The following is a 12201-nucleotide window of genomic DNA, read 5'->3' as shown; positions in this document are numbered from 1 at the left end:
AAAGTTATCTACATTTGTCCTAAACATGTCTGGAACATTATATATTTGAATCACGATTATATGATGAATATATGATTTATGTTCATTGTATACTTGGGGAAAGTATTACAGACTCAAAATAAGCCTAATAACAATTTAACTTAGTGAAGACTTAAATAAGAGTGCCAGGAATTTGAAATATGACCTAATGGTAGCCAAAGGGAAAATTCAAAGACTTAAGACATTTTATAACATAAAGTACTATGATTTAAAAAATGAATGGGCTGGACAACTTTGCTCAGAAAATTGAATTTTGCAGGACTTAATTAGCTGGGTTAATTCTTTTGATAACTACCATTTCAATTTTTTTAATGAGGGCTTTGAGTTCCTTTGGGTATTCTGGGACCATTTGTTTACCCAGAGAGGATCATGTGCTTGGCATGAAAAGTTAGTTGCAATATGAATCGGCAAGTAAAGAAATATACATCAATAATGCAGAATGTAACCATCAGACGGAAATATTACTAGTGGCTCTGGCAGGATCTTGTGCTGGCAGGAAAAAAACCAATACCATGATTTAGAAAGGACTGAAGCTGATAGAACCCATGGAAGGCATAGGAGGAAGAATATATAGTGGAGAAGTTGAAGGCAGACTTTTCCTCATACTTGAATAGAGTGTGAGGTGCACATATGGGAAGGAGAAGGTGAAGAAAAGCAAACAGATATGACCAAGCAGTGACTGGCTGAAGATGATGGTTTGTTTTAGCACAACAAGACCTACATTGTACAGCTTTTAAAGCAGAATTAACTTAGAAACAAAGCAGCAGGGGCTGTATCCACCCTGATAACAAGCTAGATTAATTCTTGAGATTGTATTTTTGTGTGCAAGAAAGGAGGTAAGGTAGAAGTTGCTACAATAGAGATAAGATGGCCAGATTTTGGATACTCTGACTGAGAGGACAAATGTCAGATGTGGACAGAGAAGTCAGCAAGAAGTGACTAGAGTGAGACAGAGAGGGGAAAAATGACAGTGGCTAAACCAGAAAAATTATATAAAAGTGAAGAGCTACAGTTTCTGTAGATTCATTCACTTTTCAGGGCATGTTTCCTTGTTTTCCACCATCAGAAATCTCATCCAAATGGGTCTTCAGGAATTGCTGTATGTGTATGACAGCTATTTCTTGATTGAAGTGTGGGCTTGGGTGTGAGTTTGGGCATAGATGGAAGAATCTAAATTCTAATTTTAGTTTCCAGTGTTTCCTGAAGACTGATGGAGTCTGGATACGCTCTAACCTTTGGGGGAAGGTTGTCCCACCTGGGTAAGCTTATAGCATTTCTGAATATAGTGAGAAGGATGCACCAGCTGTCATGTGCACAAAGCACACAGTAACTGCCAGGGGAGAGAAGAGGTTTTCTGCGTGTGATTGTACCTCCTAAAGAGGATCTTTGCTCATAGTTACCAGAAAGTCAAATGCTCCATGGCTGTCCACAGAGTGCAGCATGAAACCCAAGTTCTTCACTTCCCTTCTTGTCCCAAAATCCCTGAGGGACTTCAAGACCTAGAAACCCTTCAACCCAAAGCCTCTTCAGTCCTCCCACATCTATCCCCACCTTGCCCCAGACGCTACATCAGATTCCCTCTGATTACAGGACTCCTCCGCGTCCTTTCAGTCCTCTGCCTCCCTCCCATGCGCCCCAGTCATTCCCCTTTCCCTGACTCCTCTCTGCTGGCCTCGTAATTTAGCACATCACATGTAGTTGTTGCTTTAGCTTGTTTCCCCAGCCCCTCTAAAATTCAGAACATTTTGGGTCCATGCTCTCACCTCCCCATCACTCAGAACACCAGCACCTACAGCCAACACCCTGCTGTGCAGCACAGCCAGCCTCCATGTACCTCTTCTCATGGATAACGCCTCAAAACCCAGGCTCTGGCCAAACCATCCTATCACTAAATACTCCCCTGAACTCCAAGGACAGAGAAAGAGGCCATGTTAAAAAAAAAAAAATCCTAAAAAAACCACTGGACATACGGTAGCCCTAATGTTTGATTAAAAAATGTATCCTTCAGTTCTTAATCATGCCTTAGCCGTAGCTTTTATAAGCCAGAAGAAACCATGTGAAGACTCACTTTGTTCTCCAGGGTGCTCCAGGCCATTCAGATAACTGCATGTGTCTTGCTCAAAGCCTGACACACTTCAGGCTTCGACAGATGACTGCAGGCAGAGAACAAAATCAGCCAGGAAGTCCCTGTACTGTGGGGGCATGACTAGGCAGGATATGTAAAAATTATTCCGGTAGGCAAACCAGTATCACAAAGAAGAGAAAAAGACAAAGTGTCTTTAGTTCCCCCCAAATCCGATGGAAAGGAAAACCCCTTCCTCACCCAAGTGCACAGAGGAGCCCGACCCTGCGAGCTGAGCAGCTAAGCTTTTCCCAGAGATTTGCTACACCAGCTTAGTGTGCTGATCTGTCCTGTCCCAGCATGTCCTTTGCTAGCGCTGAACTCAGCCTGCACTAACCAGGTATTGAGTCAGTTTCCCAAAACCTTTCCTAGGCTCTGTGCTCTTTTAGGCCTGGAGATGTCTAGTTGAGGCTAACTTGGGCAGGCTGGCACAAGACAAGGTCGCTGCAGTGAGAGGCCAGACCCCTCACTTCTTCAGAGGAAAGCAAAAACCAAATCACAGCATTCCCAGGTTTCATGCAGATTATGACCTATCAGGCAGTCTTTTGCTGTGTGCTGCTCAGAAACATAAGATTCATTTCAACTGTTGTCTTAATGAGGAAAGGCAAGTGTTGTGAGACTATTCCTCCTCCTCACAATGACCATGGAAGAATGGCATGACCAGAGGAACCCATCAGCTCCCAGAGTCCAAGACCAGTAAAGATCATCAAGATCATGCAGGCCAGCCTCCTCCTTCCCTTTGCAAACCTAAACCCAACTCATTTTGGTGCCAGAGGTGCCAGGCAAGACAGTTGTGCTTTTCAGAAACTTACCTAAGCTTACTGAAGTCTGCAGTCTTCTGTGATGAAGTGCTCCCATGTTTAATTACCTTCACAGTGAGGAAACTGCTTCTTATTCAGATTAGGTTGACTTTGTTGAACTCTGTCTCCTTGCTACTGGATATTGTTACACTTTTGTCAGCAAGTCTGAAAGTGTGTTGTCCCAGAAGAGTGCAGCTCTCACAGTCATTTACAGATCAAAACCCAGTCTTTGATGTAGCTGGGACCTAAGCCATTATTTTTTTCAGAAATTAGGATTGTGTCCTCAGACTGCCTCTGGAAGCTGATGGGAACCCTCCAGAAGGATTTGAATACAGAATGATGTGCATGTGTTGGCCCGAGCCATAGAGATGGCAGGTGCCTCCTTTTTGTACCAGCTGGAGCCTGTGTATCACTTATGCGTGTAGCTCAAGAAACATAAACCACAGTAATCCAATAAACCACAGTAATCCATCTTGGAAGGGGGGACCCCAAAGGGAGTGGGGGCTTTACTCCCACATGGGAGGAAGGGATTACTACCCTAGCAAGCAGGAAGGGGCAGGGTCTGACGCTAACAGCACCTGGTCTGTCCAGGTCCAGGACATCTACAGAGTTGAAAACAGCTTGGATTTAGCTTCAGCCCACTATTTCTTCTCCATGAGGATGTCTGCACGTGTCCACCCCTGTAAGTGTGGCTACCACTGGGGAGGTGAACCCTCTGATTTGCCCACAGGAAGATCAGAAGGGAGTGCAGAGTCAAACCTTGACTCCCTAAAACCCAAATAGTTCCTTCAGGAAGAGCTTTCCTCCTCAGTGTCAGCCCAGCTGAGCTGTCCCTGAGCATGGTTAGCCAGAGAAGTGAGCAGAAATGAGGGCAGGAACTGAGATGCAAAGGGCAGTACAGCAGGGAGAGGGTTGATGTGATTTCAGCACTGAGACAGTAAAAAAAAGGCATGCAATCATTTTACAATATTAAGGAATAGCAAGTAAAAGAAAATGTGGCCATAGAGAGAACTCCCAGGGACATCAACAGAGTGAGAGAGGAGGGAAGAAACCACAAAACAGCCTGAAGGCTGGGGGTGGCTGCTAACTGCTGAGCTGTCTCAGCAATCTGTGAGTTAGGCTCCTATGTAAGGACTGCAGTTTTTAACCCCAAGGTCCTCTTTTGCTTCTAAATCCCAAACTGCTGAGGTTGCCCCATGGATGCAAATCATGACAAAGGGACCTGGTCCCTCTCTAAGTGCAGGTGTATCGATTGCTGTGCTGAAAAATCAGTTCCTTAATCCAAACCCCACCTTGTTCTAGCAAATGTGTGAGCAGAGGAACAGAGAACAATGACTCCAAAGTGGCTGGGATACCAAGAGCTTTCTGAGAAACAGATTAACAAAACACTTTAGTAAAAAAGATTTAGGAAAAAAACTTTGTAAACTAGATAATACAGAGGAACTATTTACTCTAGAAAGTTGTTAGTAAGCGGGAGATGCTTAGAATATGTGATCACGCAAGGAACTTGCTATCTGCCAGATATGAGTGCTGAGGGATGTGAGGGGATTAGCAAGGAAGCTTATTGCAGCACATGTAATCTATTTTTGACTTCCAGGAAAATCAGGAGGTATGGGAAATTTTGAGAAAAAAAAGAGCAAATACAGTACTACTCATCCAAAAAGGAAGAATGTCTCTGGCTATTATTGTCCCACGGGAAAACATTTTAAATGGCTATAGATAATGGACTCCTGAGCAATACCAGAGCTCACTGTACACAACAGTTTTCACTAGATATGCTTGACCGTTAGAGGAAGCAAAAGCAGTAGCAATCATACTTGGAAATAGCTGTTTGCTCCCATGTTTTGCGAAGTAATAAAGCTGTCTTGGGCATGTCTAGTTCTCATGGAGACTGAAGACTTGACAAAGGTCAGCTGATAAAGAAATGCAGTAAAATGGCAAAATATACACCATAAGGAAAGTGACTAAGTGTTCAGATCAAAAGAACTAAGTAGTCTAGATTAGCTTATTTGTACAGTTTATGTGCACACTCACAGTGTGCAGCAAAACAAAGCCAAGTAATACAGTTTAGCATCAACCGCAATGAACATGAAGGTCCTGCCATGAATGATGATAGGTCCAGACCTGTTAAATACTTTCCTTCATGATTTAAGGGAGTGAGATACAAATATTTTATAAGAAAGGACTGAAAAGGTTATGACTGCATGAGGCTCTCTGCAGTACCAATGTAAAGAAAACAGGAGAAGGGAGCAGATGTTTGGAGGTCAAGGAAATTTCTGGGAATCAGGTATCTGTAGAGGTAGCCACCAAGCAAGGAAAACTGAGCTCCTGTTAATGACCTCCAAACATCTGCTCTGCTCACTCCCCTGTTTAGTTTCTACTATGATTTGGGTGATGTCTTACGCAACCATGATTTGTCATCGGCAGTTTAGGGGGTTTGGCTGACTTCCAGCCTCTGTTTCAAGTGGATGTTTCTGCTATGAAGTTTTTGCTGCATCCTTTGCAAATGATTATCAACATCCAATCTCATCTTTCTTGAAATAATATTGAATTGAGCTCCTGCCTCTGTTTCCTTCTCCTTATATTACAACTTTTTTCCTAAAAAGGTTTTCCTAATGTGTTAATCTGGTGAAGCACTGTAGTTCTGAGATGGCAGATTTTGCTGTTACAACTTAGACAAACCTGACCCAAATCTGACCCAAAGCTTGTTTCACGATGTTGACTACCAGCTCAAATTAGAATTTTGAGCTCTCTCTTGTACTGGTTAGTCACCTGCAGGTGTTGAAGTTTTACATTATAATGCTGTGTAAGAATCACTGTCCACAGCTGCTTATGTGCTGCCTTTGTTGCAGGAAAAAGAAAAAAACCCTCAATTTTCTCAATGTGTAAAATTTAATTTTATACTGGTAAAGATGAGTAAACTGATGGAAGGGAGGTGGTTTTTCTTTAGTGGTTTAGTAAAACCTCATCAGTCAAGGAATTGGCTTTGTGAAATATTGGAAGGGCTTGTTTGAATACAATGTCCCCAGGCTGGCTGGGAATGGGTGGGCAGCTTTGGTAAACTGGTCTGGTTCTATTGCAAGCTAGGATTTTTTCCCCCTCTCTTTTATATAAAAAAGGAAACAAAACTTCAGCCATGTCTGTTTTTAGCATAGATGACTTTATATGACTAAATAAGCGGGAAACTAAATAGTAGTCAGATGGAGAAGATGAGATGTGAGGAGAATGTCATATAAAACTAAGGAGACAGTCAGGGAAGCACAAAGCAGCAAGTAACAGCTCTTCAGAAGAGACAATTACAGTAAACAGTTTGTTCTGTGAGACTAGAGCTAAACGAACTTGATTTCCCACAGTTCTGCCCTGTGCCCCTTAATATCTTTTCTAGCATTCTCAACTCCTTGTTGTCCTCTACCATTCAATAGCCCTCCCATACCTACCTGTTCGCCTAGTGAAGTGGCAACATGTAGTGTGGCAGGTCCAGTGCTGATGGATCAGGCAACACGTGTCCACCACAGGCTGATTTCTGTTTACATGTGTCTCGGTGGAGGTACTAAATAAGATCTTCCTCCTCTGTTTAGGTACCTACATTTACAATGGTTTAAGGCACTTTGTATCTCTGAGGCATCCAGCCATCTCTTGAATTCCTTTGAAATTGGTCTGCTCTTTTAGGGGGACTGACAGTTGTGGAGCCTCTATCAATTGACAGACACAGGTAGATATTGAGAATGACATGTAGGTAGGCATAACGTGCCATCCCATGAACAACTTAGGCCGTTCATCTAAATATATATGTATGTTCAATAAGAGAGTATATGCAGACAGAATTAGAGGAGACAGAAAAGAAGACACTGAGATCCAAATCTTGGGGAACAAAAAGTCATTTGCATTGTTGCAGAGACCAGGTAACAGCCAACAGAAAAAGATTAGCTACTTCTAAGGAGAAAACTAAATGAAGCTTAAGTCTCATCTAATTTAATGAATGATAGGCTATTTGAAACAAGAAGCTGTGGGATAAGGTTCCACATCAAAAAAAAAAGATGCCATATAAATAGCTGACAACAAAGCTGATGGTTCAATGTATGCTACAAACTGCCATAAAGCAGAAGACTGATATTTAGGAGGACTTGGAAGGTAAAAGGTGAGGGACACAGGCTGAGCAGATGGAGGAAAAGAGATAGGATAACAACATGGAAAAAAGCATGGGAATGTCTTGCTGAAGAATGAAGGCTGTGGTTTTTACAGCAGCAGGTGCTCAGGGAAGAGGAACTGCAGTTCTGCAGGACTTCATGGGTCCCAAGGTTTTGACATCCAATTTAAAACACTTCAGGATATCATTAGGAAGTTGGCATATAGCTCATACTTACCGAAACAGGTGAGAAGAAGTGCAGGAACTGAATGTGGCTGAAAGCAGTCTGTCCCCTTAGAACTAGACTTGCCCAAGCACTATCTTCATCCCACCTTTGCTCACAGAACTGAAGTTGAAGGCTGCTTAAATCAGCCTCTTGAACTTTGCTCAGCAGGAAGTTCCTTCGCAACCAGAAACTGGGGGAATTTCACCACAGTGTAATGCTCCACAGACTTTTATTTTTCCTCATGTACGTCCTTGAAAAAGAAAATTTTCTGTCTGCATTTTTATAGTTTAAGAGATTTTGTTGATTTGAATGTATATCTTTAAAAACATGTTCTCCTGGCAATGTCTTCTTTGACATGAAATTTTGAACTGTTTTCAAATTGGATTTTTATTTTTTCAGATACCAGTCTTGACACACATTGAAGAAATTTCAGTGCCTGCCTTCTCTGTGTCTCTGTGTGGAATTAACAGTAATTAAGGGCTCAAAGTCAAGAAAGAGAGTTACAGCAAGGAAAGTAAGAGAATTTATTCATTTTAGGCTCTGGATAGACCATCTGAAATCAAATTATTGACTCAGGGAAGAACTGCATCTTATGACGGACTGAGGTGGTCATAAAACTTGATTAATCTGAACCATGAGGACATCTTTGCCTTTCCAGCATTTTAGGTTATAACCCTCATAATGTCTCAGTGAAGAGATAACCTTGAAGAGAGACTTCTTGCAGGAACTTGGTAGGGGAGTCCCTTACTGGAGTTTGGCCATTCCATTTACTGTAGGAGGAGCTTGCTTAGACTAGACACTTAATTTTGACACAGATGGACTTAGGCAAAATGAATCCCACTGTTAAAATGTGCAAGTTTTGCTGAGGAGGGGATCCTGTTCTATAAAATGCTGCCATTTGCTACAAGGTGTTTAGAGAATACGGCACTGAAGGCACTAGGCAGTGTTGGGTTAAATAAAATCTATAAAACATAATGAAAGGCAAAGAATTGTTTCTGAGTGAGAGATTCAGATCTCCTTGGCACTGGGTCAGTCACCTTTCAGTATAATCTTTTAGGTGAAATATCATGCTATACATTTGTTAAGAGAAGTGCCAAATTTGATACTCTTTGAAGGCTAGATAGTATGGCCAATCTCCTCTTCTTCATTAACAATTTCAGGTCTTGCCAGAAATAACTGTTGTGCAAAGGCAGAACACTCTTCGATATGTTAAAATTAGCTAGAATAGGGTGTCTCCTAATCAAATTTTGTCCTGAATTGCCAAATGATGTATAGTTGTTTGTGTTGTAGATAACGCTCCAGTGGGGACTACACTAAAATCCCTGAAAACTCATATTATGCAAGACCTCTGGCTGAACTTTAACTCTGTGCTTAGAAGTGAAAGACTGGTGCTATAAGCCACCCAGATCTACATCAAATACTGTAATTTTAATTGTACACTTAGCTAACAAAGATTGACTTAGATTAAATGAGCAATAAATTCCCACCTCTACAAAATGAACAAAACAAGATTTCAGAATAGTGTAATCTGCATTTGAGGCCACCCTCAGAGGTAACGATGGCAGAAAAGGGACAAAGTGGCCATCTAAACATTGGTAGGATCCTAGTACTTTCTGCCTTTGCGTGCAACAGATGTTTCCGTGAGTTGGTCAGTTGTATCATATAAGCTATAAAATAAAGACAGAAGGCTTAACAAATAATTGGCACAGACCCAACACTTAAATCAGCTTCAAGTAGTATGAGAAATGATGCTGCTTTGAGGGCATCTATAAGGAAAATCTATTCTGATGGCGTATACCTATTCAGTTTTGGCTGATTGCTGTTTGAACTCCCCCTGCTTACAAGTACATTAGGGAGTATATATTTCAAAAAAACATTGCACAGCATTGTTAAGCACTCTGCATGTATTTATCCTGTCGAAATGTTTGAAGTTACAAGCCACAGATGAGTTTCTAATTTCTCTCCATTTTTAATATGCCCCATTGGAAAATGTCAGTGCATCATCCACACATTGCTCTTGCAGTGCCATTCCAAATCTCTGCAACATTTGCACTAAGTAATGGAGAGTCAGAGGCTGGAGCAAACACCCGTAGAGCTGAATGCTTGTGCGAAACACCCTTTATCTTTTCTGTTCTTTTCTGAGATCTACAAAGCCTCTTTCAGCATGCTGCTGCTCATTTCTGTTCTTAGATTGGCCAAAGTGAACTCTCCAGACTTGAAGTTTCAGAGAATTCCTGAAAGGTTTCACAGTTGAATCTAAGCTGACTTGTACTGATTCCCTCCAGCTGTCTGGTCATCTGGAGAGGGAGAAAAACCAAAGGTCTCCCCATGCACTTCAAAATGTATCTTCTCCTTCTGCTGAGGAGAGGCCCTAGTACCCTGTAGTGCTTCCATTCTTGGGATCGTTTCAGAGGAAGCCTCTTCCTTAAGCCCCCTGATCCCACTCAGCCTGGGCTGCCTTCTGTCTTTAAGGGAGGGCAGAGCATCTGCGATGCTGTCTGATACCGTTATTCCTCCAAAGAGCTCTGCTGATCTCATTGCTTTAAATTATAAAGGTGATCTGGGGCTTAATGCCATGCAAATGTTCAATCCCCCCTCACGCCCTGCACTCAAACTGCTGCCATTTTTACAGCATGTTTGCATACAGCAGGCACCTCCTCAGGCGCCTCTCCATGCTCCCACCAGAGAAGAACCTTTAGACAGACAGAAAAAGAATAAATATTGGAATGCAACGTCAAAGAACCCCTATTAGGTCTCATATATGTCCCTACTATGATTTTTTTCTTTGAATGAGAGCCATCAGCCTTCATATCTGGGGTTTAACACAACAGCAATGAAGAGCTTCTAGGTCCTGAAGGCTACAGCAGCTCTCTCCTGTAAGAATATAAGCCATCATAAGGGCTTCCTTCCTGTGACCTGATGCTTTCATTCACTATTGTTTTTGCTCTTAGCTAGTCATTACATTATTTGCTATCAGCTTTTACTGTTGTTATTTTGCTTTTATTTTAAATTGTCCAAGAACCATTAAGACAACTGCACTATTCCATGTCAATAGAGCTACCAAAGCCTAAAACAGTGGATGAAATAGAAGTTGTGGTCAAGAGATTCTGCTGTAGAAGTCGTTTACTGCAGGAGATTGAAGTTAAGCAGAGACTGGACACCTTTAGAACATGTTGGAAGACTACTTCTTTTCCATTTCAACATATGAAAATGCAAGTGCATGGAGCATGAGCACAGAATTGTGTGACAGACAACTGTATATTGATATTTCAGCCAAGACCTGTTCCTGCAGCAAGGGAAGAAAAAGAGCAAAAGACATCATGAAGATTATTAGGCACTGTCCTTTCATCCTGGAAGACTCTGAGAAGCTACAGAGGTGGAAGAAGAAAGTTCTAGAGCAGATAAATGGAGTAGCGTCTTAGCTTGAATTGGCTTTAAGAAGTGAGTTAGATATTTCCTTCCTTGAAAGCAAAAATTAAAAAAAAAAAGTCACTTTTTCTCAACACACAATTGTTTCCTTATTAAACCCCAAATAAGGAAATGCAGGCCTTCCCTGGTGGATGTGTATAACCTCACAAAACACCCTAGATGATGAAGATCTCTTTTTAAACCAGTCTGATAATCATGTCTTCACCCACAAAAAGCATAAGGTCACCTTGTTTCAGCAGAGAGCCATCTGCATACGTGTGGCTGCCACATACAGGAGCCTGTGTGAGGCACACCTGGCAATTCCTTCCAGCATGTCATCCATACTGGCACTGCAAGGTTGATGTGTGCATGATGCATTGGACGATTGTCTGTACAGAGCATATGTAGTAATGCTGGCTCTTTCCAGAGACACTGGATTTATTACATATCTATTATGGAACTGGTCAACAATGACACATTAGAAATGTTTGGTGATTCCTGATATTCAACAGTGTGGTCTGAGCTACTGCTATGTTGAACTGGAGACACTTCCTAACTTCCTAGATGTATATGGAAGCTGGCGTTGTTACGCTTGGATGCCACCCTGGGCAGGCAGGAGGGAAGGAAATATGTGAGGAAACCTGGATTTCTCTACCTGCTCAATTTGAGCTAAAAGCCTGATTCCACAAGAAACAGTGGCAGAGCTCCCAATGCCTTTGAAAAAAATCAGGATTTAACCTCTGGAATTTACTTGCTAGTTCTCATCTCAGCCTTAGAATATGCTTAAAGCACTTAGAGCTGGAGCAAGCAAAACTGAAAGGGACAAGGCTGGTAGGGCAACAACAGTGAGAATTTCCTGGTTGGTCATCCACATGCACAAGGACAAAGCAGCCTTGGTTGGAAGCTCCTGTGTCACCGCAGAATGCTTCAAAAGCTGATAGAAATGTCACAAATGTAGGGTGATAGTGAGTACAACAGATGCTAACACCTCCATCTAATTCTGTTGGTGTAATTCAAAAGGGTCATGGATGATAACGCCAGAAAAAGCTGTTTTATCCAAAACTCCCATGTTCTTCTGTGTAACATCAGATGCAGAGCTTCAAATTCAGCCCTGACATAAGTGACTGAAGTAAATGGGTGGGTTAGCACTGTGGCTTCTACAAATTCATTGGTTATTTCTTGTTATTACAGCAAAAGGATGGTAAGATGAAACAAGGGTGTGGTGGCAGTGTGGGTTAAGAAACCTCACTGTGTGTCTGTCCCAAGGCACGTGGCAAGCCTGGCTACAGATTGGCAACCAAGGCCACCACCAGTCATCCCTGCTCTAAATCAGTTCCTGCCTATCTGGATTGGGAAATCAAAGATGGTGGCATGGGATGCTAGCCATGCTAGTGCCCAGTTTGCCACAGAAAACAAGGTTCCTTATCCAGCCTGGCCTGTCAAGACAACTGGTCTCAGATAGGTCCTGGATACTGGATAG

This window comes from Accipiter gentilis, chromosome 15 (genome assembly GCF_929443795.1).
Source record: "Accipiter gentilis chromosome 15, bAccGen1.1, whole genome shotgun sequence".
Lineage (NCBI taxonomy): Eukaryota > Metazoa > Chordata > Aves > Accipitriformes > Accipitridae > Astur > Astur gentilis.
This window is presented reverse-complemented; position numbering follows the sequence as displayed.